The sequence below is a fragment of the Sander lucioperca genome, chromosome 14 (assembly GCF_008315115.2).
Source record: "Sander lucioperca isolate FBNREF2018 chromosome 14, SLUC_FBN_1.2, whole genome shotgun sequence".
Lineage (NCBI taxonomy): Eukaryota > Metazoa > Chordata > Actinopteri > Perciformes > Percidae > Sander > Sander lucioperca.
Genome location: NC_050186.1, coordinates 33,757,998 through 33,781,259, shown reverse-complemented (window position 1 = coordinate 33,781,259; position 23,262 = coordinate 33,757,998). Strand labels below are relative to the sequence as shown.

At 41.0% G+C, this 23,262-nt stretch overlaps 1 pseudogene; it reads left to right on the top strand.

Moving 5' to 3' along the window:
- Nucleotides 1–21,789, top strand: LOC116041433 (annotated as a pseudogene).
- The last annotated feature ends 1,473 nt before the right edge of the window (nucleotides 21,790–23,262 follow it).

The following is a 23,262-nucleotide window of genomic DNA, read 5'->3' as shown; positions in this document are numbered from 1 at the left end:
ATGGGTGATTGTGTGGAGGAAGAGGACGGAGCAGAGTCTGTAGTATCTGGCTGTCTGTCTATGAAGTGTAGTAGTAGTACTCCTTCAAACTTCGGTAATGAACCTGGACCCTCGGACACAAAGTAAGAGAACTGCTACTAACTCATTTATATGACTCATTTTGACTTTCCTCTACCACTGCAATGTTTGTTATGTTTTTTGTTGATTTTCTGTTTGTATAATAAATGAATACTAAAATGTTATTGATAACTAAAATTGAACAAAGAAAAAGTGTAACCAGGTTCTAATCAGCCTTCAAGATTACCTGCAAAAACACCTCAAGGTCTGGGATCACTACTTCAATACTTTTAGTAATGTCCTGGTTCGAGGGATAAAGATAAGATAGCTATCAAATGAACTGACACTTAATACTAATTTGTCTTTGGCTGTAGATATTGACTTCACACAGAGAATGAAAACAAACACACAGTAACTCTTTTCAAGAAAATAGTATTATTCAAAATGTCCAACAACGCATATTACACTCCCATTTCCCACCCCAAAATACATTCTTCAACAAAATATGTTCTGGCCAGAAACCACATTTTAAGTTTTGCTGCAGCAATAGTCTCTTTAATTTAGTTGTGCACAACCCAGTACCTGTTTGAGCTCAGTCTAAAAAGAAATGTATCCGACACGAGCCTCCAAATCCACAGGAGGGAAAGACCTTACAGGTTAGATAGTAGAAATGAAATCCAAACTCAGGTCTGAAGTTCAGAGTCCAGTCCGCTCTCTCTCCTGTTACAGCTAGCAGAGTGGAAACACACCGCTCCTCCGTCGCACCCACGCTGTCGCTCTCACAGTCCACCACACAGTCCCATAGTACAGCTATGTCAACAGATAAAAGTTTTCAGACACCACCATCAAAAGAAAGAAAAAAAATAAATAAATCCCTTTTCAGGATGTTATTTCCTTATTTTTCTTGCAGAGCTAAATGTTCGCCGTTTCTCCCTCTGTAACAAGCTAAGGAAAGAAAAAAAAAAAAAACGACACCACCGCAGCGCCATCTTAATTACGTTTAGATCAGACGACAGCAATATACACAGGCACATTATGAGCTAAAACTCAAAACTCAGCACGGCAGATAGAATTTAACATTGGCCACATAAGTTGTCAGTCTTAACTAATAATATGCATAAACACTAATAACATTTTAGCAAATACTTTGACATTGAAAACAAAACCCATGCTTCTTCCAGAACTAGTAAAGCGGCCGTTGTGACCGTGTCTCCCTCATTTCAACTGTACGGTAACATCGTAGTTTTAAACTTGTACAACATAACAGTTAGGAACAAACACAGTATATGAACTTACCTATGTCAACAGATAAAAGTTTTCAGACACCTCTATCAAAAGAAATAATTAAAAAAAAGAAATCCCTTTTCAGGATGTTATTTCCTTATTTTTCTTGCAGAGCTAAATGTTCGCCATTTCTCCCTCTGTAACAGGCTAAGGAAAGAACGACACCAGTGCTGCGCAGCTGCCACCTAGTGGGCATTGCCGCAAAGTGTTTGCCACTGCTGAAAAGTGTTGAGAATTAAAAATGACTCGATTAAAACAAAGTGGCATAACCTGAGCTATTTGTGTCTGATTAATAAGGAAAAATACAGGAAACTCATACTTTGTGTTTTACTCATGTATTATATCTGAAGGAATATTTTAGCTTCAGTTCTAATTAGCTTGGATGAATGTACAAAATGTCCTATTATGGTGACAAATATTGATCACACAAATCATATCATCCCTGCTTAAAACTTTAAACACAACCAGCCAATTTGGGGTGGGTTACAAAAGCATTTGTGCCACCTTCCTCTTCGTATCTTTGATAGCTGTCACACGCAATTTCCACCAACTGCGGAACGGCTGCTGATTGGCTCCGCTGCGTGTCGGTTCCGTATTCCGCCGTCCTTCAATACCCACCAGGTCCGTATTTGTTGCGGAATGGCTGCGGCCGTGACTGACAGCAGAAATCACGAGGACCCACGAGATCTCGCGAATTCACGTATGATCGCGCGATGTAACAGGATGTAGTTTCTATAAACAGAACCACAAAACAAGGCCAGTCTCCGCCCATTATGACGTTTTCAAGGTGTAGTGCAGGGAAATATGATCCGCCGTGAGCACAGTGTATTTTATTTTGAAAATTAACCGGATGTTTTATTTTGTTTCTGTGCTCGACTTCCTGTCCCGCACTATCTGCCCTGTGCTGAATTGCTGCGGAGCTCTCTGGCGTCCGGCAAAATACAAGCTCTGCGTATCTGCTCCGGAGGGCTGCGGATCACCGGAGCTGGGACGCAGTCGGAACGCAGCCGTTCTGCAGTCAGTGGAAATACACACATTGACTTTAATGGAAACCTAATGACTCCGCCGCCGTTCCGGAGCGGATCCGCAGCCGTTCCACAGTTGGTGGAAATTGGGGGTCAGTCACCTAGAAAAAACTGTAATCTAATCTAAGACTAGTACACACTAATACAGACTTTGAGTCTTCCTAATTGTTAACAGTAGCAACAGTTTTGGTATTTAGAGCTTCCTAAAATGGAGAATTTATCAATGGTTCAAGTGATATAAACATAAACATCATGGTGTTTCCATCAGCTGTCCTGTTGGCAGATAATGCATTGAGGATGAAGGCAAAATGTTCTGCGAAAATGGTTTCACTTCACTTGAGGTCAAGGGAATTGTTCATGGCACCATTAAAAAAGCATTTGACAGTGTAATTAAACTTTATGACAAGTCCAAATTGTTTGACGTTACTTAAAGTCAAGGAAAATATTCATGACATAATTATAATGGTCCCATGACAGCCAATGTCAAAACCAACCACTTATGACTGTATAATGTAATGTTAACACATAAAGCTTAATAGTTTCTTTGAGTTTAATAAAAAGGCCTGCTATGGCATATTTATGTTATTTGTTTTTTTTATTAGGTTAATGTGAAGTTGTTATAACAAAAACATTGACAAGTTATATTGTCTTGCTTAATATGAAGTTGTCATATCAAAGACATGTCTTGTTGTCTTGGTTGATGTCAACACAAACATCCCAAAAAATGCTAACTTTGCATTAAAAGTGTCATAATTTACGGAATGACACCTGATGACAACAAACATTCATAAAGACACCTTCATGTTCACAACATGCGTCATGTCATGGTTATGATGGTGACGTGTCAGACTTAAGCACACACACAGACACACACACACACACAAATGTTGACACGTTCAATACTTATTTTCCCCACTGTATTTTTATTTGGGCACCCATGTTATCCAATCTGTCCGTTCATACCGGCGCGTAGTATCCATGTATGTCTGCGCGCTGCAGCGATAGTTTCGGCGTCCCGTCTATTTTTTACACGATACGTGAGCGTATGTGTCAAGCCAGGCAGGTAATCACATACAGGAAGACCACAGTGCAGCCGGATACTTTACAAAAATAAAGCACATTTCAAAATAAACCACTTAGGTTCATGGTGATTTCGCGACACGCCTGTGGTGTGTTCCCTGTGTAAATCTGAACACCTCAGGTGTGAGACAGTGTCAGCCAGGTCTTAATATCTTTAAACTACAATCAAAAAATAATTTTAGTTATAAAGACATGTCTTCTTCACAGAAGGAGAAGTGATGTTTCTTTGGAGGAGCAGCCGTCCAGATCCAGAACCAGACCTGGACTGCAGACAGACGATCAGACCTGCACTGTACAAAGTAAGTCTGTACATCTGTCTACTGCTGTCTATTGTTATACAGTCACATGGGTTGTGTCATACAGCACAACAGTTTAAGATCATTAGTCCATCTGAAATTTATTATTTATTAATTTGAGTTTTCTGTTGCACGACTAAAACAACCTTTGAACGAGCGAGTTCCACTAAAACAACTTCCTTCCCGGGGCTATTTTGCAGCGGCACTGTGGCTCCGCTCAGGGTTTAGCCCAACCAAGACGATTATGATTGGTTTAAAGAAGTGCCGATAAACGAGAGCACGTTTTTCTCCCATCCCGGATTGCTGTGGACTAGCCAGACCCTCCTCCGCAGAGCTGTGGAGGAAGGTCTGGCAATGTGAGCTAACCGAGTGTAGAGCAGTAATGTCACTGTTCTATCATAGACAGACAGTCACACTTACAACAGCTAGCAGGCTGAGACAATGACACTTTATTATGGGACCCACGCAACTTCTAGGCAAGACCCGCCCTTCAATAGCATTCACACGCTACTATTGGCCAGGCGTCCATGCTTACGCAATGTAATGGAACCCAATTTGTTTAGGTCCTATCCCGAGCAGTCGGCTATTCTAACCTTAACTACTCGAGGTCAATGCCTAACCCCAACCAATCAGGCTGCTTCGTAGGGCGGATCTTGCCTAGAAGTTGCGTGGGATCCATAATAACTTGACAATGACGTTGCATCTGTGACATCACCCATTGGTTTGTTGACTGCTGTTTTGAAGCCCTGAGTTTAGCGATACGGGCTTCACCATCTTGGTTTTTTGCAACCACATTTGACGATTTTTGATGAGAGCGTAGTTTTATGATTTAGCTAAATGCTAAAGAGGAAAGTTGCTAATGTTCAACCCTTCTGAAGTGAGTCATTCAGCGGAGACCATTCATCTGCATGTATGCCAGTACAGAAAATGAGCAAACTTTCCCTTAAGTACCAGCCAATGCTAGCTCTAGTTAGCTAGCTTAGTTAGCAGAATGCTGAACAAGACATTTATAGGCAACCAAATTATTTTTGGTGAAAAACACAGAGTGAGAGGGGCAAAGCAGAAGACTTGAAACTAGCGATTGAGGCCATGAAACTCATGAAAATGTTTACTGAGGTAATAAATCAAAAGTAGAAGTAGGGTTATTTTCCCATAGACCTCTATAGAAACAGACTTCTTTTTGCAACCAGTGGAGTCACTCACTGCTGGAAATTAGATATAAAGCTGGTTTAAGGCACTTCCACATTGGCTTCCCTTCTCAGGCCTTGAAGTTTTATTATAAGGACATTAAAGCAGGTAAAGATGTTCTAGTAGAAACACTAAATACAAGTACGTCTGTATATGTTCTTATGTTAAATGTTTTCATATTGGTTACAAAAAAAATTCACCAGATTGTAAACTTTTCATTTTTCATTTTTTCTCTCACATTTGTCCTTTTTAGTTATTGGTGGTCAGCATGAACATAAGATTAGTCTGAAGCAGACATGTGAACGTGTGACTGAAGGAAGTGACCAAACGGGAAATGCAACCCGCCTCAACGCTAAAGGAAGTGAAACATCCCTTAAAAGGATCTACACTGCGGTCTACATCACAGATGGAGAGAGTGAAGAGGTTAATACCCAACATTAAGGGTGTCACAATTTCGATTTTATGTCAAAATCGACCGAAATTAAGGCACAATCTCGAATTTCGAATTAAAAAATGGAATCGGTGATGCTGCCACGCCCCCATGTCACGTCCGGTCGGCTTGTCAAGCACAAAAAAACACACTTGTGTTGAAGTGCTGCAAGCCAACTTCCAAGGGGGTAAGCGTCTCCTCACAACCCGAACCTCCTATGGCGCCATTTTGATGCTAATAAGCACTCACCCCCCGTTAGCATTCCATTGACTGACATTCATTTTGACGTCACTTTGACAGCGATTAACTTTACATCTGAAGCATTTAAAGACTCTATTTGTCCATTGTTTATTTCTAAAGAAACACGACAATGTATAAAAGGCTCCATTACCTTGTACCTCCCGTTATGGCTCCATAGCAGACGTTTTTGTAAAATTAGGCTAACGATTGTGTCATAACCACGCGACTTACTGTCGCATAGTAGAGGAATTATCGTATAGTACAGGAGAAGCTCGCAGACAGTTTCGATTTACATTAGCTGTTTAAGTTTAATTACTAATGTTAACTAGCATTTTAGTTAGCAATAATTAGCCTGTGCCTATGTTATCTCCTTACATATACCTACGCTCTCCATCTCTGCAAGATTGGGAATGATTGAGATTTCTCTTGGCACAGCTACCAGAAGACTTCCAACTTTCAGACAGGTTGCTCACGTCACATTTACGTTGTCTCTCTCAGTTGAAGGCTGCGCAGTAACGCTCGGCGCTCACCGGAAAAGTGCTTCTAATATCCTTCACTGGTCTCCGTCCAGAGCAACGGGATCTGTTGGTTCATTCTTATATACTGTCTATGGCCAAAAAGCTGGCTGATGCCCATCTTTATGCAAATTAATCCGTTGAACGTGACGCGACTATCCAATAGAAGTAGAGCACAGAGGAGACGGAAGGAAGGCTCTCCGTGGGTCCTTTCTTCTAGAAGTAGCAAAAAAGGAGGAAAAACTGATTGTGGCGGTTGCAGCTTTCCCCAATTTTTATGATCCATCTTTATTGTCATACAGGGACAATAACCAACAGCATTCTGCCTGGAGGAGGGTGGCAGAGGTCGTTGGAGTCCCTGGTGAGTTTGTGTATGAAATAAAATGTTAATTCAACAGATGAGTAGCAGACAGCACATGTGCATCTACAGACATAGGCTTGTACTTAAGATAGCAGGTAGGTTGGTAGGTAGAGAGATTCTGAGGGACTTTTTAAGAAAAATTAAATAAATACATAATTAACTCATGAGAGATCTGACCATTGAAATGTGCATATCAATATGCAGCTTAAAGCAAGATGAAAATAATAGCTTAAAACCAATAATTATCAGTACTTGCACATCCATATTCATAGCCTACATGTCATTTTCTCATATATAATTTTTTTATTATTATTAGAGGATGTGTGTCGATCCAGGTGAAGAGTTTGAGGGACCAATTTATGAGGGAAAAGAGGAAGGAGAGGGAGAGGAACAGGAGTGGGGCTGGGGCCTCATCAGCTCGGCCATGGAAGTACATGGCTGTGATGGGGTTCCTGGCCCCATTCCTGGAGGGCAGGCCAACCACCTCCAACCTACCCCGCCAAGCCCCTGCCACACACTCCCCAGCTGCACCCATTCCATGGCTTCACTCCCCCCCCCAACTACACCTACCCCGCCATATTCTGCACCCACCCCCCCCCACCTGCACCCACCCCGCCATATTCTGCACCCACCCCCACCTGCACCCACTTCCCCAACTGCACCTACCCCGTCGGCTTCATGCACCCCTACACCTGCACCCACCCCGCCATATTCTGCACACCCCCCCCCCACCTTTACCCACTTCCCTAACTGTACCTACCCCCCCAGTTGCAGCTACCCTGCTGGATGCACCAGTGGTGGGAGACCTAGATGAGGCAGGGCCTTCCACCTCAGCAGATTTCAGGCCCCAGATGAGGAAGAGGAAAGGGAAGGCCATAATCACCTTTTGAGCGTGAGCTATTAAATACGCTCCAGGAGGCAGGGAATATGGAGCCGACACCACCTCCTCCTCCTCCTCCTCCTCCAGCTCTGTCCACAATAGATGAGGACAAGCTATTTTTTTTGAGTCTCTTGCCCGCAATGCGGCGGTTGACCCTGGCAAAGAGGGCCGAGGTCAAATTTAAAATGTATTCTTTAGTGTATGAGGTGGAAGGAAGTGAGTAATTTAATCTAAAATTAAAAAAAATGTATTTTCATTTTTGTTTTGTACATATAATAATAATACCTCTATTTTCATATATTTCTTTATCTCTATTTAACAAGATCTCATTTGTAAGATTTAAGTTTATTTTGTTCAATAAATAATTCAGTTGTTTCAGTGGTGTGCATGACTATACTTCCTATCAGTGTTCATTATTCTGTAGGGTTTATGCTCGCTGTGCACATTTGCTAAGTCTAGATAGATGGATAAATAGATAGATTTATTATAAATGTACAAGTACATTAGAATGTTGTTTGGATGAATCCTGTTGATACACACATAAAAAAGAGAAACTTCAGAGGTAAAACTAATAACTAAACAAAAGTAGGTGGAAATAAGTAACTGACAATATATGAATTGATATACATGGAATGAAGAGTTTAATGACAAGTGTAGTTAGAACAGGTGATTTGTCACAAGGGGTCAGAGGAGGTATCTAGTAGTGTAAAATCCCTTTGAAATGTTTATTTAGTGTGGTTGTTCAGGCTAAAAGGGCTCTATGTTTTTCACAACAGTATAAGGGGCGAAAATGCTGTGTGAAGGGGGGAGTCGGGTGTATCACATATCTATGCTTTACATTTCCATGTGTTATACTTATGGAACATGGACCTTTGTTTTTAAAGAGCAATGAATGTATAATGCTTGTGCTACTTTGGAACTATGCTTTTAAAGGACAATGTGGGTGGCTCTTAAAAGAGCCGTTGTGTTATGCAGAAGCTGGATCGGTTTATGGCTGGACCTGCCAAGGAACAGCACCCTCTTCGCTGAAATAAGAGATGACGTTGCCTCTCACTCTCAAGGCCTCCTGTGTGGCATTGTTAGCAGACATCCTGGAAACTCCCCGGAAAAAACTACCATCACCAGGCCTACGGTAACTACCTGCCCTGTGCCTTCTCCTCAGGGTAATGACGTGCAGGTAGTTGTGGAGAACGCAAGTGGCTCTGACACACGTTTCAGCAGTGATGGGGCTGACAGCCATCACTCTTCTGTACATTCTCCACTGTGAAGCCAGAATGCCAAAAGCACACTCAACTACAAGCCTGGCACGACTGAGGCGGTAGTTGTACACCCTCTGCTCTCCAGGGACATGGGGGCCAGGGAAAGGGTGCATAAGGTTCTGGCGGAGGGGAAAAGCCTCATCTCCCACGAACACAAAGGGCATTGGCAGGGATGTCACTAGGATTGAAAGACAAGGGGGGGCTTAGCCCCGAGGCTATGCAAAACTTTCCCTTGCAAAATCTTACTTACAAACTCTAAAGTTAGCTTTTAGATACATCAAAGCTGCATGGGGGGATTTACTTAGGCCAGACTGTGCTCCTGCTGAGTTCTTCTTTAGGCTAAGACTTAACCGCTATCTATCTGCCCGTGTAAATGTGTGGTAAAGTAATACCATACCTAATCCCTCTCTTTATTAGATAAGTTGCAGGTCAAAATAAGACTATTTCATTATTAGGGGTGTAATGATACACGTATTCGTATTGAACCATTCGGTACAAGGCTTTTGGTTAGGTGCGCATTACAAACCGAACGATTCGTTGGACTAATCCTATTTCATTTTTTTAAAAAGAGCTTAATGGTAAATATAATGTTCTCAGTGCCGCTGCATTCAACAAGGCAGCCCAAATGATGAAACAGGCAACATGCTGTCTGCCCTTCCCACTCCTAAAGAAAAACACACTACTCCAGGCAGGCATGATACGCTGAACTAGCTCGTTGCAATATGGTTGACAAGGATTTAAAGTATGTCTGAATTTAATAACCTGATGGCGAGATGAATAAAAGTTTGAGTATGTATGTATGTATGTATACATATGTATGTATTGTTAGAATATATTTTGTGAAAGTGTTAAGAAAAGGTTTTAGAGTTCATGGTGCTGACCTCAGTGCCTCTGTTTCCCTGGGTTATGAGAGGCCATCTAGTTTTACAGTGATTAGACATTACATTGATTTAGACACATAAGGGAGTGTGAGAAAGATCCTCTCTGATCGGGGGAGGGAACGAGGCAAACAATAGTCAGCACTTTGTAAGCGCGGGATTTGTGACACTGTATGGAAATGACCTGGCTCTCATGAAAACTCCTTAAAGTTTCTGGAGATTAAAACACAGGTGTTCAAAATCCAACAATAGCAGCTTGCTTCTTCTGAGCTGAGAATTGGAAGTCAAGGTCATGTTTTTATACAGTATTACAAATTAGTCAGGAGCCGGCTGGAGCCAGAAGATCTGGACCGGATCCAAACTGATGAGGGCACCACCAGGGATGGGACAGAAATGGATAAATAGACAGTATTTTAACTTAGCAGCACCTGATGCTGGGGGAAGCTCTCTCGGTCCGTTAGGAGATAGACTTTGCCTTGTATCAGGTCCATGTACATGTACTTGAATTCTGCAATATCTTTCACTAAACTTGTTATTAACTTTAACTGGACGAATCTTGGTCTTGATTTGATTCCTGAGTTTTATTTCTCTGATCTACCAGTAAACGAACACAAAATAGTGACCAAAGAATTGGAGTCAGATTAAGTCTGGCCTTTTTAGGGCCAGACCGGTCAAATTGGTCACATTTTAGATTAAAATCCTACAGTGTGTATGTATGTATGTATACGTATGTATGTATGCTCAGATATAGCCTAGTCTACATTTAGGCAACATCTACATACTTGTTTAATTTATTACGGCAAAGGAATGCAGAAAGTTAAGTTGGTCAGAATCAAGCATATATAATAAATATCATGAAATAATTTAGTTTAGGCTATGCCTTGGTGCCTCTCTCTCTCTCTCTCTCTCTCTCTCTCTCTCTCTCTCTCTCTCTCTCCTAAAAAATCTTCCAGTATCCATTTGTTCAATGAATTGAAGGATATACTGGTACAGTAGCATTAACAGTGACACTATGATATTTAGGGACTGATATTGTTTTAATACTATATAGATAGCAGGCTATATTAATGGTAAAGAATGGAGAGCTTCGGATACCTTACTAGGCGAGCTATTTCTTGTATTTCACTAGTTTACACTAGCTAGACTAATGTTTTCTATAGCCAACTAAAATATTCCTTTATCTTTACCTCAAGTAAATGTAGCTGAAGTGAAGCAAGTAAAAGTCATTAACAACAACTTACAATTTCACTCTGTATCATTCACTGTGTGTGCGGTAGCAAGTCCAGACCAAAGATTTGCGACGAGACAAGATAAATCCTGCAGCTACTTGCAACACAGCGGTCTGCAGCATTCTGAAAGCTGCCAGTTTAAACCAATGAGAAGAGACAAGACGGTGTATCATCTTCATAGCCATTGACTCTTTGTACTTCTGTCTAACTTTCGACTTTCCGGCTTTTTTGTAGCTGGATATATTATTTGTTGTTTCTAATTATGAATTTGGATAATGTTAATGATAGTGAGATACTTGCTACAGTTGCATTTCAAGTGATAAATCGGCGAAAACAACATTTTATTTCTCTGATTCACTGCTCAGATCCAGGGATGATCACATCTTCAGGGAGGTCCAGGGTGCCATCTCACCAAAAGGCAGAATTGTAGAGGGATCCGCCGTCACTCGTCCTGCCATATCCACCAACGTCAACTACCCTGAAGAGGTAGTCAGCATCGACCACTGCCAACAGCACAATGGAATATGTGCCCTTGTAGTTATAATAGAGGGATTTTCAAAATTCGAGAGGCTCAAAATCCCCCGCCCAGCTGTAAACTTGAGGAACCCCCACCAACGTACAAATGAGGGGAGGCGTCGCGACACCATTCTTCAGTCGTGTCGGACAAATGGATCTGTACCGCCAGCATTGTCGGCAAACTTTTTTTTTCTTTTTACTTTATTGACAAATTGTCAAGTTTCCAATTGACTGAAGATATACAGTACGTTATTGTTACATTATGTTGTTAATACATGTTTTAAATTTGACAATGTAGTGTGAGAATGTAAAAATCGAGAATCAAATCGAACCGTGACCTAAGAATCAAAAATGTAATCGAATCGAGGATTTGGAGAATTGTGTCACCCATACCCAACATGAGGTGAGGCAGCTCGAAACAGCTTCCACGATGAATGAAACCAACCCAATCAAGTGCAGCGACATCTTTAAAGCCTTACCTGGCCAACAGAAACACATCAGAGTCATCATGATGATCGGCGTCACTGGCGTTGAAAAAACCTCAGTGAAGAAGTTCTGTCTGGACTGGGCCGTGGGTTTGGAAAACCAAGATGTCAGTCTGGTGATTCCGCTTTCGTTCAGGGAGCTGAACTTGATCAGAGATGAGCAGTACAGTCTACTCGAGCTACTCCATGTTTTCCATCCAACATTAGAGAAGGTCACAGCAGAACAGCTTGCTGGCTGTAAAGTTCTCTTCATTTTTGATGGCCTGGATGAAAGCAGACTTTCACTGGATTTCCAAAACAATGAGGTTGCGTCTGATGTTACAACGACGTCATCAGTCAACGTGCTGTTGACTAACCTGATCAAAGGGAAGCTGCTTCCCTCAGCTCTCATCTGGATAACTTTCCGACCCTGCAGCAGCCAATCAGATCCCTCCTGCATGTGTTGACAGGGTAACAGAACTATGAGGCTTTACTGACGCCCAGAAGGAGGAGTACTTCAAGAAGAAAGTCAGTGATGAAGAGCAGTCCAGCAGAATCCTTTCACACATCAAGGCATCCAGGAGCCTCCACATCATGTGTCTGCTCCCAGTCTTCTGCTGGATCACTGCTACAGTTCTGGACCACATGTTGACTACAGACCAGAGAGGGGAGCTGCCGAAGACCCTGACTGACATGTACTCACACTTCCTGCTGGTTCAGACAAAGAGGAAGATGTACAAGTATGCCGAGGGACATGAGACGAGTCCACAGGAGCTGACAGAGGCCAAAAGGGAAGTTCTTCTAAAGCTGGGAAGGCTGGCGTTTCAACAGCTGGAGAAAGGAAACATCATGTTCTACCAAGAAGACCTAGAGCGATGTGGTCTTGATGTCACAGAGGCCTCGGTGTACTCAGGATTTTGTACACAGATCTTCAAAAGAGAGAGTGTGATCTTCCAGAAAAAAGTCTACTGCTTCGTTGATCTGAGTATTCAGGAGTTTCTGGCTGCAGTCTACATGTTCCACTGTTACACCAACAGGAACACAGAGGTGCTGGAGGACTTCCTTGGAGAGGTCTACGTTGATTCATCCCTGGATGTCTTCCTGAGTAAAACTATGGAGAAATCCCTCACAAGTAAAAATGGCCACCTGGACATGTTTGTTCACTTCCTTCATGGCCTCTCTCCAACCAGAGTCCAACCAGAGACTCTTAGGAGGCCTGCTGGGTCAGACAGACAACAGTCCAGAAATCATCCACAGAGCCATCAACAACCTGAAGTGGATGAACAGTTATGGGATTTCTCCTGATAGAAGCATCAACATCTACCACTGTCTGATGGAGATTAATGACCACTCAGTCCACCAGGTGATCCAGGAGTTCCTGAAGTCAGAGAATAAATCAGAGAAGAACCTCTCTGTGATCCACTGCTCAGCTCTGGCCTACATGCTGCAGATGTCAAAGGAGGTTCTGGATGAATTGGACCTGGATAAATACAACACATCAGAGGAGGGACGACTGAGACTGATTCCAGTTGTGAGGAACTGCAGAAAGGCTGTGTAAGTCCCCATTGTTGTTCTTTCTCCAAATTATTTTCAGTATTTTCAACTTATACATCGATGATTTTTAGCTGCAGAGTAACGTCAGACAATCTGCTACCTGTTTACAATGGCACACACATCCAGATTACAAAGCAAACCCCAGAGTTTTCAAATCAAATGGGGCAGCAGTGTTTCCAAATGTCTCCCTTTTAGGGGCTCGGAGACGTAGAGAGTAGTGTGGAGTAGGGCTGTGCAATTCATCGAAATTGAATCGTGATTATGATTTTGGCTCCCAGTGATCACAAAAACAGAATAATCGAGAAAAACAATTATTTAGCTCATTACATTTTGCAAGTTAACTCTTATTTTCTCTTGTTCTAAATGAAAAAATAAAGTTTAAATAGGAAAAGTATTAAGGCAAATTTCACAGTTCTATGTTTTTTACTGTTGATTTATTTAACTTTTTCCACTGTTTAAGTTAAATAATTGCAACATCTTTCCAGAAGTCAACGAATTATCGTGATTTCAATATTGACCGAAATAATCGTGATTATATTATTTCCATAATTGAGCAGCGCTAGTGTGGAGACAAGGCATAAATGTAGCAAAAGATATTTATTATTAAACCCAAACGTAATAATAATAATAATAATAATACTATAAAATACATTTATTTTATATAGCGCTTTAAAAGGTACTCTAAGGCACTTTACAAGGTCAACGAAAAAAACAGTAATTGATCGGTAACAGGATCAGTTCACCCACAACAACAATAACAACTAGAGATAAATATTAAAAGGTGCAGCAAAACAGCATAGAAAAAGGATAAAAAAACAAAACAAAATAAAATTTTAAACAAATGGAAAACTAATTTGGTTACAACTTAAAAGCCGCTTAAAAGAGATGGGTTTTGAGTGCGGTTTTGAAGTGAGCAAGTGATGTGGAAAGTCTGAGGTCTTTGGGGAGAGAGTTCCAGCAGAAGGGGGCAGCAAAAGAGAAGGCCCTGTCCCCCCAGGTTCGGTGCTTGGTGCGGGTGAGAGGGGAAAGGATGGATGTTGCGAGTGGGGGTATGACGGTGCAAAAGGTCAGTGAGGTAGGAGGGAGCAAGGTTATTGAGCTTTGTAGGTGATGAGGAGGATTTTAACTGGATTTTGTGTTGGATGGGGAGCCAGTGGAGGTCTTGGAGGGCTGGAGTGATGTGGTCTCTGGTACTGGAGTGAGTGAGTAGACAGGCGGCTGAGTTTTGGATATATTGTAGTTTTTTTAGGAATTTGGTGGGCGTACCATACAGAATGCTGCAGTAGTCCAGTCGTGAGGTAATAAGGATTGTCACAGTTGACTTTGAGGAAGTTAGCTGGCATCCTTGCTTTTAGGCAGTTTGTGAGTGTGGAGCAGGTGGCAGCTGTGATGGATTTGACAGGGGTGTAAAGCTGGGTGTCATCGGCATAACAGTGATAATGTAGTCCATGGTGGCGTATGATGTGACCAAGGGGGAGCATGTAGAGGATGAAGAGGAGGGGACCAAGCAACGAACCTTGGGGGACTCCCTGCAAGACTGGGGCAGTGTTGGATATGGATTTGTTGATGCTGATAAATTGGTGGCGGTCTGAGAGGTATGATTTGAACCAGGAGAGGGCAAGGGTCAGGTAGTAGTGTAGATATAGTCTTAAAAATCACTGAACATCATATTAAAATAAAGTTTAACAAACACAAATCACAGTACCTTGTGTATCTCAGTATGACACATTTTACAGTACATTACAGTCATTTGTTAGACATGTTTGTCCAAAGAAATGCTCAAGGGCACTTCGTCATGTGGACATGAGGCGCTCAAGGTTCAAACACCACACCATGTGATCAATGACCGATCAGCTGAGCTGCAGCTGCTCATGTTCATGTGCTTTGTGATCAAAATGCATAGTCTATTTTATGATAAAATAGTCTGATGTTATTTTATTTTAAGTGTTTTATTATCTGTAATCACAGACTTACTGGCTGTCGACTCACTGTAAAGTTGTGGCCTCAGCTCTGAAGTCTAATCCCTCCCCTCTGAGATTGTTGGACCTGTATAACAACAAGCTGCAGGATTCAGGAGTGAAGCATCTGTCTGCTGGACTAGAGAGTCCTCACTGTAGACTGGAGACTCTGAGGTCAGTTCATGTATTGTGCTAACATACAGTATATATTTACCAAATTTGAATCCATAACTGAAGTTTCAAATTTAATTTGGTTCATTGTTTTTCTTACTTGTCTGAGCACAAATCTTGAACCAAATTTGTCAAAGTTTGTCTAGATGCCTGAACAGTGGCTTTGACTGTAAATTTCATCTATAATCAAAAGGGACTAACACATTGAAAACATTGTGAATATATCTCTCTTTGCCTAACCAACTTATCAAACTAACTTTAAAGGGGGAGAGTGTGAAACATATTTCTCTTTGCCTAACACACACACACACACACACACACACACACAATCAAACTAACTTTAAAGGGGGAGTGTGAAACATATTTCCAAATGCAGGTGTTTGAAGTATCTTAACCCTTGTGTTGTCTTCCCGTCAACCTTTCAATGTTTTTGACGCCTTTTTTTCACAGTTTGTTTTATCTTTTTCCAACGTTTAAATTTTTTTTAATTTTTCTTCTACACATTTTCAGCACTTATTTCTATGTCCCATATTTTCTGATATAAAACAAAAATTTAAAACGGGTCAATGTGACCCGAAGTCAACACAAAGGTTAAGTTGTGTCTGATCTGTCCACAGACAGTAAAAATAGTGGATGTAGCATCCGTGATGTCAGCCATTGGTTTGTGGAATGTTGTTTTGAAGCCTTGATTTTGGCAACAAGGGAAAGTTTTTCCATTTTCAACTCTTGAAGCAAGTCATCCAGTGGGGAATTCCGACAAATAAGCTGTGTGCAACTTCATACTCAACGACACGCACACACACACCTCTCTCTCTTTCTCTCTCTCTCTCTCGCTCTCTCTCTCTCTCTCTCTCTCTCTTTCTCCCCCGCACACCCGCTAACGTGTGGGCTGCGGCTGCCAGTCTTTGCGTTTAGGCTACTTGCTAGTAGCTTGCTCCTGATACTGTTTGTGAAATTCTGGATGGCGGTTCTTCAGAAGTGATCAAATTGGTGGTGTTGAAGGTTCTGATCTGATCCGACCTTGCAAGTATTGCATACTTAGTATGTCATTCTACAATTTGTGTCTTCTTTTTTTACGATGAAAAAAATCTATAATTGAAGCGTTTTTTTTTCATCAGCCAAGTAGATCTCTGAGCTGAGAGGCAAAGACTTTTTTTACTGGTTTTCCTTGATTAGTGGGCAGTGCATGAGACAAGCGCATAAATGCTGACGATTGGCTGAGGTTGTAATTGTAAATAATTGAACATGCACATGTATTTTAAGTTCCGTTAAAGAGGGGTGGAGGTGGGGTCACATTTGAGCATTTAAAAATGTAACGCAATAGTTACTTTCTGAAGTAACTAGTTACTTTTATAATTTGTAACTGAGTAACTAATTTAGTTACTTTTTTAGGCCAGTTTTGCTCATCAGACCGATGCCACTGTGTAACAAAATTACTAACATTTATAGATATATCTTACATCCCTAATTCTAAACCTTATTCAGCTCTGAACAGATTAATGGTTACTGCTGTGCATGTAAACGCAATGCTTGAATCATTTTAAGCAGGAACATTGTCTTCTAAGGATAAAACATATATTCTTTTTTCAGATTGAAGAGCTGCAGTTTGTCAGAGATCAGCTGGGCTTCTCTGGCCACAGCTCTGAAGTCCAACCCGTCCCATCTGAGAGAGCTGCAGCTGAGTTACAACGAGCTGCGAGATTCAGGAGTGAAACTGCTGTCTGATTTTCTGGAGAGTCCACACTGTACACTGGAGACTCTGAGGTCAGTTCACTGAGTCTCTGTTACTATATTGGATCTTATATGTTTAATATATGTACACACATAATTTACATTGATTGATTTTGATCCTTAAGGAAGCTGCCTCCGTCTCACTCATGGTATGTGTCCACAGGGGCTTTTTTTTTTACAGCAGGGATCGCCCCGCTTGGATGCTTGATGGGCTTGCCACTAGCAGTTATCAATATCTCTTCAATGACCACTGACAAGCAAAGAATACAGGCCACACCACATCGTTGGGAAAATTTCTCTTATTTTACGAAAATAGTTCACCCAAAATGTGTTTCTGAAATAATTTGATGTGAGAAATAAGCTGCATATGCTGAATCTGTCATTTTATATAATTTTTTATAACGGTCAGTATAAAAGATTTTCTGGAGTTTTCTGACATTCTCACCAAGCGTATTTCCCCCCTGGAGAGCAGCGTGAATGTCCACAGCGCTCACGCTGACTGACTAAAAACCCCAAAAGCACTACTGCTCGACTTGGGTTCCAGGCAAACATCCTCTTCCTTTACCTTTTACTCTTTCTCTAACTGGGAATGTTGATATTGGCAGTGTTAGAAGAAGTAAGTTACTCGAAACCTTTTTTTTCTGAAGTAAATTAATACAACCCCCTAATCCCAGTGTTAAACGTCCAATATGTAATTTTCTGTCACAAGTGGTCTCTCTCTATCAGAACCATAGATGTAAACCAGGCCCCCAGGAAGTGCAAATTGACCATAGTGGCCAAAAAGTGGAATAGCAACTCCCGCCCTTCACGTGATGCCCTCTGGCCCAAAAAGACTTTTCCCCATAGACTTAAATGGAAAAGGGGCAACCTCTAGCTCACCCAGTAAGAGCGTGGGCCCCATGTAGGCCGAGTCCTTTGCAGCAACCCGGGTTCGAGTATGACCTGCGGCCCTTTGCTGCGTGTCATCCCCCATCTCTCTCCCACCTTTCCTTACTATCCACTGTCACTATCAAATGAAGGGAAAAGCCCCAAAAAGTAATCTTTAAAGTAGGGCTGTCAGCATTAACGCATTAATCGCAATGCGATTAAGGGCCGAGCATAATGCGTTAATTTTTTTTAATCGCATGCCGCCATTTATTAATTTATTTTACACTTCACTCGGCTTCGCGTTGTGCCTAACAGGCTACTATTTTGACCCTTTGCCGCACCTTTACTTGTCATCAAGCTGCCATACTTCCTTGTAACACATCCTGCTGCTGCAGGCTGCAGGCATGATGGAGAAAGACAGCAGCAACACAATCTGAATGCTGCTTTTTATTTTCCAAAACTCCCAGATGGTTCAGTAGACAAGTCGAAAGCCACATGCACATTGTGTAAAGCCAAATTAAAATATCACTGAAGCACGTCAAGCTGGAGCTACCACGTACGAGCTAAGCATAGTAGTACAGTTAATGTGACTCAGGTTGATGCTAGCGAGCTCAGGCAAAGCACTATTTTGGAGAGTGCTAGTTGCCGACCTGTTGATGAAACCAAATCCAAAAAAATTACTACAGCTCTTGCGAAATGGGTGGCAACTAACTGCAGACCTGTCAACATCGTAGAAAACTCGGGTTTTAAAGACGTACTACGGTTGGCATGTTCTGACCCGTCTTATACATTGCGGTCGAGGGGGACAGTAGTTTCACCCAGCCCAACTGGAACTGCTGCAAAGTGATGCAAGGTGATCACTGGACGTCAGTGAGTTATCTAAATTATTTAGGAGTTACTGCACACTATATTGACTCTAGATTCAATTGTGTGACTAGATTCACACATTTTTCTTTTGTTTACAGTAAATAAATAATAAACAAATACAAATCTTGAAGTCAACTTCATTAAGCAACTTTCTTTGCATTCATTTGATTCCCAATCAAGATACACTGGTAAGAATTGCTTTCCATTGTTAATATGTACGTAAAAACAGTTCTGAAATGCAAAATAATAGAATTTTAATCATGTGATAAAATATGCGATTAATCGTGATTAACTGTAGAAATTCAGCGATTAATCGTGATTAAGAAAAAATGTATCGTTTGACAGCCCTACTTTAAAGACTTGCATAGAAAAAGACACATCTGTAAATTTGTGGATACATTTTTTTGAGTGTCACAACCCCCCACAAAATTACTTTGTTTCACTTTCAGAATTTGATCTGGGCCCCTTTATTCTTTTCTTATGCAACAGTTATTTTCTGTGTATATATTTGTTTTCTCTATTTGTTTATTTCATATTAATGTTTGATATATTTTGTTTATGTTTGCACCATTCACCCAGGCAAATTCCTTGTAAGTGGGCTTATTGTGGCAATAAACCTTTTTCTGATGCTGATAACATATGGAAAGTCTAGAAAGCCGTACGATTAAACCATTGAAACCCCATTCAAGTTAGCGGAGAATGTCACCGGGAGTAGCCGATTTGGCCGGCGGAGGTCTCTAGTGCGCCTGCTCTATGGGCCCCATAGTGCAGATCAGCGATGATCATCTATGTAATTTTAGTTTAAGTTGAACTTTTTTGGCTTCATGGGCCACCAAACAATTCTTTTTTAAAGATTATTTTTTGGGGGCATTTTAGGCCTTTATTTGTATAAGACAGTTTAGACTTGAAAGGGGAGAGAGGGGAGGGAATGACATGCAGCAAAGGGCCGCAGTTGGAGTTGAACCCACGACCACACATCGAACGCTGTATCCAGTTCTTTTTATAAAACCATGGCCTACCCTTTACCTGGGCTACTGAGGCTTGCACGTGTGTGGCGTGCACATAGACAGAGTTGCTGCCAGCTACACTGAATTTTCTTTTATAATGATCATCAAAAATATAATGCTTTATTTACTTTCACTATAAATGTCAATGTTATTTATTCCAGACTCAGTGGAAAATAACACCAGAGGGCTCTTGTTTTGAAACAAAACGAGTGTGTTGAGTCAAAAATAAATCTATTTATTTAATGTAGGTGATATATTCTACAGATGTATACACTGTAACTTAAGTATGTTAGTTATGATGTCAGCATGTCTACGCATCCACCCCTGGGGAGGCATAAAGTTAAGGTTGTGGTTGTAATGAGAAAAAATGGAAAATTACTTTTAAAATGGAGCATGCAGTAACGTTTTGCAACTGTTTAATATTCTCTAGGTTTTTTTCTGACTTAATAAAACTTGACCAGATTAAATCTCAATGTGTTTAATCCACATCGAAAATCAATTTCTGATGAAGATTAAGACTCTTTGGACAACATTTTGAGCTCAGTCCAAGATGAGAGGGAATTATTAACATTTCAATTAAACTGGGTTCAGGGCAAACTGAACATTTAAGGACATGTTTAAGACTTGTCAATTAAGTTTCATGGACATTTGGGATGGGATGTCTTAAAATAATATGTATTGGCCCTGTTTATTTATTTCTAAAATATCTTGTGTTTCCCAGTAGGGGGGTGCGAATCGCGATTCAAGCACTACCGACACACACACACACACACACAGATTCCAAAAATGGATTCATATTTAAAAAAATACTGCAATCACATGGGAAAAGTAACTACATTTACAGTTGTGTTCAAAATAATAGCAGTCCAACATCACTAATCTCATAAATCAAATTTCTTTGGTAGAAGTGATATTTCTACATGGCAAATAATTTACTAGTAAGTGTTGTAGAGTCATAGAAAACCAACAGAATGACAACTGAATTCAAGCCACAGTACACTGTGAAGACAGTAAAGCATGGTGGTGCAAAAATCATGTTATGGGGATGTTTCTCATACTGTGGTGTTGGGCCTATTTATCACATACCAGGGATCATGGATCAGTTTCAATACATCAAAATACTTGAAGAGGTCATGTGGCCTTATGCTGAAGAGGAAATGCCTTTGAAATGGGTCTTTCAACAAGACAATGACCCAAAACACACCAGTAAGCGAGCAAAGTCTTGGTTGATGTTATGGAGTAGCCAGCCCAATCCCCAGACCTCAATCCCATAGAAAACTTGTGGGGTGACATCAAAAATGCTGTTTCTGAGGCAAAACCCAGTAATGCAGAGGAATTGTGGAATGTATTTCAATGGTCCTGGGCTGGAATACCTGTTCACAGGTGCCAGAAGTTGGTCGACTCCATGCAACACAGATGTGAAGCAGTTGTCAGAAATAATGGTTATGCAACTAAATATTAGTGCAGTGATTCAAAGGAAAGCAAACCCTTGAAACATTTTTCAGTTTATACAGTAAATGTTTGAGTTTGTAAAGAAAAATGCAAATACTGCTATTTTTTTGAACAGCCTAATATTCCTTTTTCTTCACTTTCTGTAAAGGTATAACAATATCAATTTTGGTCATGTTTTGATTTGGAATTGAATGTGCAGTGTTCACAATGCAATGATATTATGGAATTAAAAGCTATTCTAAGGATTCTGAGCATTATTCACTTTTTTAAACACACTGCTATTATTCTGAACACAACTGTACATACTGTGAATTGTTTTTGAATCGAAAATCGATTTTGTATCGAATCGTGACATTTTCTGAATCGTGCACGCCTATTTCCCAGCCTCAATTCTGTCTTCACCATGTTCACCACAGCTCGTCTTTTGTACTTTTGTAGAGATTGATAACTTTTATTTTTAGAGACATCTCACTTATTTAACTAATTTTCTACAGAAAACCGTTGTATTTTCAGATTTTTTGGTCGTGTGCTCTCGCATTTTTGAACAGTTCTCAAATGCCTGCACGCTCTCGAACCCCGAGCTAATGCTAAAACATGTACATCTGACTTGAAGCAGTTTGGATATGCGCACACATCGCTACGCCGACCTTTTCAAGAAGCTGGTTGAAGGAATGAAAGAGGGACGCTGTGTTCGCACGGTTCAATAAGTCCACCGCCGCTGGTAAATAGGGGTGTGACGAGACACCCAGCTCACGAGACGAGACACGAGATTTTAACACTATTTTATAGAAAACTACAATGAAGAAATAAGACTGGAAATATAGTCCTTTATTCAATCAAAAGTCCCAAAATGAATAACCAGCACTGAAAGGTTGTGCCATAAACTCAGATAACTGGCTTCTCTCCTGTATAACTAACAGTTACGCCGTTACTTATTCCATATGTACGGTGGAGAGTCTCTTCACTCAGAGAACCAAGGTTACAACTTAACTAAACGTTTTCTGGCAGTAGTTGAGACCAAATGTTTTGTACTTGAATTTGTACAGTAGACCGAGAGAAATAAAGCTTATTTTACTATTGTTTCACATTGATTACGTTCTAAAGCGCAAATAAATGACCATCAAACACTCAACAGATGATTTTTGTGAAGACAGATGCTCTTTCCTCCTCCTCTGCATTTTATTCATTGCAGCAGTGAACAAGGAAGTAGGCCACTCTAGTATCTATTTATGACCGTTATAGGACGAAGGGAGAACATTTCTCTTTGTTTAATATCATTAAAAGCAAAGTTAGCTTTTGCTGTCCGCTTCCCGACTCATTTTAACAGAGAAAGAGAGTGGTCTGCTCGAGACGGCGCCACAGTCAACTGAACGCTGTGGACGGGGGTGTGTCTCGGCCGAGAGAGAGAGATCGAGAGAGAGAGGGAGAGGGAGAGAGAGAGAGAGGAAGAGAGAGAGAAAGGAAGGGAGAGGGAGAGAGAGGAAGAGAGAGAGAGAGCTATGTGTAAATGGGAATATTAATGGAATATTCACTTTCATTAGCCATGTAAACAGCTTAGTCGGAATTTCGTCTTTTTCGGAACAAGGGCAAAAAAACAGAATATTATGTGCATGTTAACGTAGTCATTGTTTCTTCCTCCTTCTCTTCTATGGTAGATTCCAACCATAGCTTTTAAGGTAGCATCCTGCCCCATTCTTTTCCGGACGCATGGCGCGCGCACACGCACACAAATGGAACATGTTTGCATCATGTTTATGTGAACAAAACTACTGAAAACAAATGTACCATTTGTAACACTTCGTTTTTAGGAAGAAATCATCAAAAGACAGCTTGGTCAGTCTGCCGTTTCCTCTTTCTCTGTTCCTCCGACCATGCTTTCCTAGCTTTCTGCTCAGTCATGACGATAGTGTGAAAAACTCCATCGCTACCTTGTTCTTACAGCGAGCCGGTTCC